The 8,434-nt window shown below is 47.9% G+C and overlaps 1 pseudogene; it reads right to left on the bottom strand.

The window, feature by feature from the left end:
- Positions 1–1,640: 1,640 nt before the first annotated feature.
- Positions 1,641–2,572, bottom strand: LOC144120394 (uncharacterized; annotated as a pseudogene).
- Positions 2,573–8,434: the final 5,862 nt, after the last annotated feature.

Here is an 8,434-nt window from a genome sequence, read left to right as displayed (position 1 = left end):
TGCATGATTTCTGAGTAGATGATATGCTCCATGATTTTACACGGTACACTTGTGAGCGAGATAGGACGGTAATTTAATGGTGAATTTTTGTTACCGGATTTGTAGACTGGAACGACCTTTCCCTTCTTCCAATCATCAGGTATGGTGCCTGTGGAAAGTGACTGAGCAAACAGTAACAATAAACATTCGGCAGAAATGCACTTTGTGTTTTTTAAAAGTTTAGAATTTATTTCGTCCATGCCTGCTGCAGATGAAAGTTTAATTTTATCTATTAAGGACATTATTCCACTAGCAGAAACATTGGTTACAGGCATGGTGTGCGGAATGGTTGTAGGCAGAATAGGTAAGGGCGCATCGGGCTCGTTTGTGAAGACAGAGGAAAAAGCAACTGAAAAAATATTAGCACATTCAGTATCGCTAAATGGCTCTCCTGAATCTTTATTCAGGGTAACTGAATGCATATTAGTAGGGTTTATAATTTGCCAGAACTTTTTTGTGTTACTTTTTAGGATTCTCGACAAGTCGTCGTGATAAAAACGTTGCTTAGCGTTTTTGAGGGCTGATAAATACGAGCTCTCGGCGGCATAATAGTTGTCCCATGAGCAGGTGCTGTGATTCGCTTTAGCTGCGCGGAATAGGCGTTTCTTTTTATTTTCGAGTTTTTTCAGTGACTTCGTGAACCACGGCTGGTTTCGACTGTCATGAAAAGTAGTCTTCGGGATGTATTTATCTGCCAGAGAGTTAAGCTTTTGTTTAAATATTGACCAGTTTTCCTGGATAGATCTGCTTTGAAAAGTTGCGTTAAAAGATGGAAAGAAGGCGTGCAGCTCGCTATTTATTGCTTCATAGTTGCCTTTATCGTACAGCCGGATTGTCTTTCCCGGACTGTGGCGAGGAATTGGTTTGAAATTAAAGACTGTGTGGATGACTTTATGGTCACTAATTTCCCGCAAGTAAGTCATGGAGGAGAAACTTTCAGGATGGCTTGTTAATACTAAATCTAAAATATTTGCAGTGTCGTTTACTACACGCGTAGGTTCTAGTACAAGTTGGGCAAGATTAAAATTCGAAAAGATATCAAGAAATTCTCTTGTATCCGCTCGATTATCTATGGAGTGCACCGGGTTATGCCAGTTAATAGTCGGGTAATTAAAATCCCCGAAGAGGAGAATGTGAGCGTTGGGATACCGCGAGGTTAATTTAGACAAGGTTGCGTTCAGCTGGCGGCAAAAATGGGGAGTGTTGTGTGGCGGCCTGTAGCAGACACCCAGCAGCACGGAATGTGGTGCGGATCGCCAGATAAGCCAAATTAATTCAAGGTCGGATGAAATGTTTAAAGCAGTGCATGATAAGTGGTTGCTTGCCGCAATCAGAACACCACCACCACGTGCGTTTTTACGATCTGAACGAAAGAGAGAAAAATTAGGCAGATCAGCAAGCACCTCGCTATCACTAATGTCATTTGTTAGCCACGTTTCAGTTAATATAAGCAAGTTGCTATCAGATGATAACACCAGGTTTGACACGAGCTCTCGCTTCGGGATGAAACTGCGTATATTGGTAAAGATTGTCGAAAACGTAAGATTAGGACGAGGACATGTTTGGGAACGGTGTAGTGCCGACTTGCGTCGCCGTGGTGGCTAGAAGATTTCTTTTACTGTTTGCTCAGACTCATCAAAAAAATAGCGTTTGGGGCCTATATGGAGGGTTTTGTACCGCAAAGAAAATTTAGTTGTTTTTGATTTGGCAAACGCGACAAGTTGTTTTCTTATATTTTGAACTCGGCGAGAGAAATCTTCACCAATGCTGAAATCAGTATCTTTTAATTTGGGGCCATTTGAAAGGATCATTTGTTTAGTCTTAAAAGACGCAAACTTTACAATTATGGGACGCTGGCGTTCTGTGTTGTGACGCCCAAGACGGTGTGCACGTTCGATATCTTTACTATCTAACGACAAATCGAGCTGATCGGAGCAGTGGCGGATTATGACTTCTTCGGAATCGGCAAATGACTCGGATGGTGTAGGATCGGAAAGGCCGTAAAAAAATCAGATTGCATCTTCGTGAGCGGTTTTCGGCGTCATCAAATCGGGCTTCCAGATCCCGCACCAGTTGAGTAGCCTTTTCTGTGTTGCATTGCATACATTCGACATCTGTTTTCAAAGTAGCCAGGTTCTGGTAGTGGCTCTCTAAATCGGCAATCCTCTGAATTAGATCTGTAATGGTTTTCTCTGTAGTTGTTAACTTGTTTTTGATGTCTTGGACGTCACTAATTATTATAGCCTGACCTGACGACAACTTCTTCAATTCAGCAAGTACTGCCTCTGCACTGGTAGGTCCCGGATTCGTTTCTATGTCCCCGGACAATAGTAGCAAGATGCGAATCGTTTCTAAACATTCAATAGCAACATCGACACAACACTGGGCTCGGAAGCTGCACCAGGCAGTAATTACTAGTTTTCTTAGCAAATAAGGCGTATGGGTTACTGACCTGCATTATGAGCAGAAGCGGATTAGTGATCTGCTTCATGGTACAGCCACCAAGCCCACAGAGCGCAGCCGGTGATTGCCGCTCTTTTATACACGGTGTGCCAGGTGCCGTCGATGACGATGGGTGTGTCCAAGGTTCCGGAAGTGTCCAGGGTTCCAGCGATGACGCTGGCAGGTTTGAAGCGCTGATGGTGTTGAGACAACGGACATGCGTATCACTGCAGGGGTATCCAGGCAGGTCTGACGGCGCGCATTCCACCCCAGCCGAAACCAGGGCGGGAAGCAGCGCGTGTGTGACGACTGCTGCGAGCACCTGCATTATGAGCAGAAGCGGATTAGTGATCTGCTTCATGGTACAGCCACCAAGCCCACAGAGCGCAGCCGGTGATTGCCGCTCTTTTATACACGGTGTGCCAGGTGCCGTCGATGATGATGGGTGTGTCCAAGGTTCCGGAAGTGTCCAGGGTTCCAGCGATGACGCTGGCAGGTGTGAAGCGCTGATGGCGTTGAGACAACGGACATGCGTATCACTGCAGGGGTATCCAGGCAGGTCTGACGGCGCGCATTCCACCCCAGCCGAAACCAGGGCGGGAAGCAGCGCGTGTGTGACGACTGCTGCTAGCACCTGCATTATGAGCAGAAGCGGATTAGTGATCTGCTTCATGGTACAGCCACCAAGCCCACCTTCTTGCGAGGCGTCGGAAACAAACCAATTTTTTCTTCGAGTGGTCAATTTTGCGCGGATTTTTTTGCGAGTGGTCAACTTGTGTGAGTGGCACACAGTTTATCCGTTTTTGGCCTCGCTATTCTGAACGCCTAACAGGTGCGGTGCGAAAACGTAGTGGTATTTTCCCTGCATGATGTCGTGCGTACTGTGCCTGTAATTCTTGGATGCGCTGGAAGCATATCGTGATGATACACATCATCGTGATGATACATCCGTATCATCGTGCATGCGGTTTCGCCTAAGATGCTGCCAATTCTGTCGGTCGGCGACCGGGGAGGCTTGCGAAGGGTTTCCGTCCGGCTGGTATTCAGTCACAGCATCGGTGTGTTCGCTCTGCGACTGACAAATGGGGAGCGCCGAAGACTGCGTGCAATGTGGGGTGACGGGCGAGGAGTTGCCGCAGCGGAACCAAAACTGTGTATTATGATAAAAAAAACATACGCAATATTGCCTCGCATCTTGAAGTAAGCTGTTCATGACGTTCCGTGTAACGTTTCTGTCGCGTTTAATCGAGCTGCCTATGCGAACATCGAGCAACCTTGCGTGTCCCTTGACCCGATTCGCTGGGTACGCGTTGCATGTGAAAGCACTGGACGAAAATCTCACTGTGGCGTGACCGACTGCGTCCAATATTTTCGTTCTGTGAAAATGGTTTCAGTCGCAAGTTTCCTGTTTTTTTGGGGGGTCTTTTACTTTGTTTTTGTCATCTACACTGGTGTGTTCGCGATTCAGTTAATAGCTGCATGTTCTTCGGTAACAACGCGGTGGTCGACACTGCTGGCAGACATTCGCTTCTTGGTTCTTTTCTTCGGTGAACAACGCAAGTCTCCTGTGCACCTCCCTAGGCATCGAGTGCACTTTGCGGCTAAGCAGTGGCAGATGCTTTCTCTCCCGCGATAAGACAGGTGTAATCAGCTTAGCATATGCTCGGCAATGCTTATTCCTGGGCCCCTGCCGCATTGTCTGCGCTGATTGACGCCGAAACAGAGGCACCGGTGTGCTTAGAAAAACATGTGGTCGGTCTTGTCCGCTGATCTAGGATAGGCTATCTAGTGCCGAAGTATCTTAACTCGGCTGTTCTGGTTTTTGAATGACCAGCGGGCGCATTTTGGGCGACGCTATTCTGAAAGTTTGCAGCGATTAATGTCGCCGTGCTGATTGGATTTGATGAGATAGAATATATAGCTCCGAAAATGGCGCGCAGTTCATCATTGTCTGCTACGGAGGAGTTGAATATGCGTTCGTTGACTTCCGAGCGGCAGCGATCCTCGCAGTTCGTCTGGACGTCTGCCAGCCTCCCGACCACGAAAATACTTTTTCAGTGAGGCGAAGGTAAGGGGATAGGGGAATAGCAGGGCGTATGCGCACAGCGCTAGCTTCCTTTTTCTTGTGCGTGGCCCCCAAATGCTAGATTATACTGTGTCCCAGCTAACTTGAGCCAATGATTAACAAATAAATTATTAGCGACAGGCGAGTGAAACCAGTTGCATATAGGTGACGGCCATCTTTCGCACCAAAGGCAGTTTTTTTTTGTTTCGAAATTAAGTTTCTCGTCCGCGTCAGCCAGTTGGCGCACGTGACGGTGCAAGTTGCCAACGCTAACATTTCGGCTTCCTGCTTCTGCGGGGCCGTCGAGTCGAGGCTGCCGGTGATTTCGTTAGCTCAAACCACGCTTGAGAGCAGCACGATCGTGGCGTGCGAATGCGTTAGTCACGTGGTTTATTTTTCTACTTCGCGGGCTTCTTTTGGAGCTGGGAAAAAGACACATGGACACACGTGAGGGTTTCCTTGAGGTAAATGATGAATTTGTTGTCGAAAGTCAGTGTTTAATAATTTTGATGGTTCACGCTATTCAACTATTAATCGAGAAACAAAATTGCCAGTTGCGCGCAGCATGGCTGTCGCCAATATGAAACTGGTTATTTTTGAACCCTTCGGCCAAGCTAATTGGGACATCCGGTATATGGCCGTTCTAGGTTGTTTCGTCCCGCGGGGCGACTTGCTCCTCGCGTTTGCGGAAAATGCACGGTGAGCGGAGCTCCTAATTTGTCTAAAGATACCCGCACCGCAAAATTTTAAGATTCCTTGCGATTAAGCGTTCTTTGGTCGCGAAAGAACCAGGGCCCGAATCACGGAACTCGCTCTAAAGTTGTAGAGCGTTACGTCAAAATGACGACAGCATGACGACAAGGCGAGGCGTCAACGCGTGACGGAACGCGGAATCAACCAATGGCTAGTAGGGTGCCGCCCCGGAAGCGCTTATTTGAACGACAAGAAGCCTATTTGCACGGCAAGGGGCCGCATGCTAACTTTTTTATAAGAACACGCAGCAAATAAAATAAATATTGTTTTATTATTTCAAACAAACGCATTTCAATTTCACTGACATGAAGAAAAACAAGAAAAACATTCTCTTTTCCAATTAACTGCTTTCGTGGGTAACTTTTGTTGCCATGAGGGCGCGCTGACAGATGTAAACAGTGAACATGGCGGCCTTCAAGAAAACAGCTGATCCCACGGCTAGTTCCTGCTTTCTTACGCGTCGTCTGAAATCGCGGTTCTATTTGGTTGTCCTAAATGCGCGGATAACACTTATCGAAGCCAGTGAAGGCCACGGGCCTCCAGAAAGGAACCTGCAAGAAACGTCGGCACCGAAAATCGACGAAGACAACTTGAGGTAAGCCTGTGTTATTGGTTTAAAGATGCCATATACCAAGTATGTGACTGGGGTTCTGTTTCTTTTGCTTTAGGAAACACAAGACGACCACGGAGCACGGGTTGTTGGGTAAAATAAACTTTTTTGGCCTCATAAACGTCTGACGCACAAATGATTCAGTTAGGAAGGAGCAAGAACCAAGCAAGGCAGTTGGGCGCACGCTAACAACCTTGCTTGTTTTAGTTCGTTCTTGGCTGTGCTACAAGTTGCTGCAGCGCAGCACACGCATATGTTCCTGTGAAAACATATTAGCCCGAACCCAGAGCAAAGGTTTCTCCCTGTTGTTCCCTGCTTTCGAAAAACGTAACAGAAACTATTGCCTGTTTTCCCCGCTGTGTTCGCTGCTGCATTGCTCTGCGCGGGAATTCTAGTCTCGCAATGGCGCCAGCTCGAAGAATGTCGAGCGAGCAAGAGCTTATCTTAATAGAGTTTATGGAGAGCCATCCGCTCTTGGCTCGGGCTTCTGCCGATCTAACAAGCTCATACACAGCTGTTGAAAAGCGCGAGCTGTGGAACCAGCTCGCGTCGATACTTAACAACGAGGGACCGGCCGTCAAGACCACCGACGGTTGGCGGCACCTTTGGCATGTGCTTTGCTGCAGGAAAAGGGCAGAATTGGCACGCCTAAACCAAGAGGGCAGGTGAGTCCTTCAACGTCATTCTATGGAATGCCACGTGAACACGCCTTGCCGCATCCTATCGTAGGCACACCGGAGGAGGCCTGCTTGGTGGCCGAGGGGGCCGTATTATCACCCTTGTAGGCACGGCCAGTGCCACGGGCGTCGGGCCGTCGTTCTTCGATGGTGAGGCAACTAAGGTGGGTGTGCACTGCAGTAGTAGTAGTTGTGGCGGTGGCTTATTAAAATAATAATAAAAAGGAAGGATAAGATTTTTACCAGCCCCGGCATCTGCCATCGGTACCCAAGCACCTGAGCTGGGGAGCGGAAATAAAGAATAGCAGACAGAATGGAGAGATTAAATGAAAGAGGTGAGGGAACAGGAAGAGAGGATAGGGAGAGAGGTAATATACACAAACTATTTACACAATAAGAAAAGTGTACAGGTTGCATGTGGGATTAGTTCATGATGAGGCAATAAAAACACGCACACAGTACTATGTTGACTACAACTGGAGTGGGGCGTCCAGTTGTTTGTAAACCATGATGACGTTATGGGCAATTCAATGTTAAGGCACTCGTGTACGAGTTTATGGTGCTATGGCTTCTTGCAACAGGAGAACCAGCAGCCCGTCACCAACGGTCCCCAGCAACCCGTTGCCAACGGTCCCCAGCACCACGCCGCCAGTGACCCTGTGAGCACGCCGCCAGTCGCCCCCATCAGCACGTCACCAGTCTGCCCAGCAGGGTGTCAGTTGGAAGCACAGCAGGGACGAGCGGCTACGTGCGTAACCCCATGTAGGTGAACCCTTTAAAAACATGATGTCTGTGACTTGTGCCTTACAAGCACTGTTTACTTCATCTGTGGTTTAGTTTAGTCTCGGAGGAGGTGCAGGAATGCATAAGCTAGTGGTTGCGCATTATTGACTGCTTCTCTTTTGCTAGTCCTCTTTTCGTTTCATGGTTTGCCACTACCAACCAGCTTCACCTATTACCCTGTTACAGCAGAGGAGATGAACGGGGAGCCTCAGCAAGTTGTCGACAAGACACACTGAGCCCCACAGTCGGTGAGTTGTCTTGCCATTATTCAAGCTCCATGCTACCCTTTCTGGCAGCTGCTTGAAAGTAATAGCATTATCCGTTCTGACAGCATTTACAGCAGTAGCCAAATAAGTGCAGTGATTTTGCACTATCCACAAAACTCTCTCTCTGGCTTTTCCACTCTGTGCAGAATGTTTATTTCTCTTGCAGTGAGGCTGCGATATCTCCTAGTAGTCTAGCAAATGTGCACATGAAATATGCTACAACAATGCTGCCCGAGATTTCTGTCCTGTATATTTATGTCAAGTCCTCTAATAAATTGTACTAAATGCTTTGCTTATTCCACCACATGAAGCACTGCGTGATGAGCACATTTCCTTTCCTGACAGCTACACCGATGCCCTCGCCGCAGCCCCCACTGAAGCCCACACCAGCGCCCCGACTGCAGCCCTCATCATTTGCCACGCCTAGCCTTCTTGGCAAGCGACGGCGAGACGATGAGGCCGATGAGGTCCTGCGCCAGACGCTATACGAATCACGGCGTTTGGCGGACCTTACCGAGGCCCGGAACCGCCAGGACGCTGCGTTTCAGCAGAGCATGCTGGAGGTGTATATTCACTGCGCACACTGCACTTTTCACAGTAGAAACTGTCACCTTAAACATAAATATCAGTGCTCTCTCTTGAGCACCTCTACTTCTATTTTGACGCCTCTTGTTGGGCGTGGTTGGGACAGCTGAGTTTATGAAAGTGACACGAGTCTTCTACACCCATACTTTGTCCAAAATATCGCAGCACCTGACCTTTTACACAAAACTTAAGCAAGGCCTCAACATTGATTGAC

The sequence above is a fragment of the Amblyomma americanum genome, chromosome 2 (genome assembly GCF_052857255.1).
Source record: "Amblyomma americanum isolate KBUSLIRL-KWMA chromosome 2, ASM5285725v1, whole genome shotgun sequence".
Taxonomy (NCBI): domain Eukaryota; kingdom Metazoa; phylum Arthropoda; class Arachnida; order Ixodida; family Ixodidae; genus Amblyomma; species Amblyomma americanum.
The sequence above is the reverse complement of the archived record's forward strand: the minus strand, read 5'-3'. Positions and strand labels throughout refer to the sequence as shown.